This window comes from Hylaeus volcanicus, chromosome 1, assembly GCF_026283585.1.
Source record: "Hylaeus volcanicus isolate JK05 chromosome 1, UHH_iyHylVolc1.0_haploid, whole genome shotgun sequence".
Lineage (NCBI taxonomy): Eukaryota > Metazoa > Arthropoda > Insecta > Hymenoptera > Colletidae > Hylaeus > Hylaeus volcanicus.
In genome coordinates, this window is record NC_071976.1 from 14,787,537 (window position 1) to 14,787,760 (window position 224).

The following is a 224-nucleotide window of genomic DNA, read 5'->3' on the forward strand; positions in this document are numbered from 1 at the left end:
TCTCTCTCTCTCTCTCTCTCTCTCTCTCTCTCTCTCTCTCTCTCTCTGTGTGTTTTCATACCGTGCAACGTACTTACACCAGTTGCGATTACATTCTTGCAAGGAGATGCAACACCGGCACGCATTTTTCACGGTTGGTTCGGTGATTAACACGTTAAAGCTTTTAGTACGTTGCAATTTGCGTATAAAGGGTGGGACATTTAAAACAGGCCACCTGAATAATT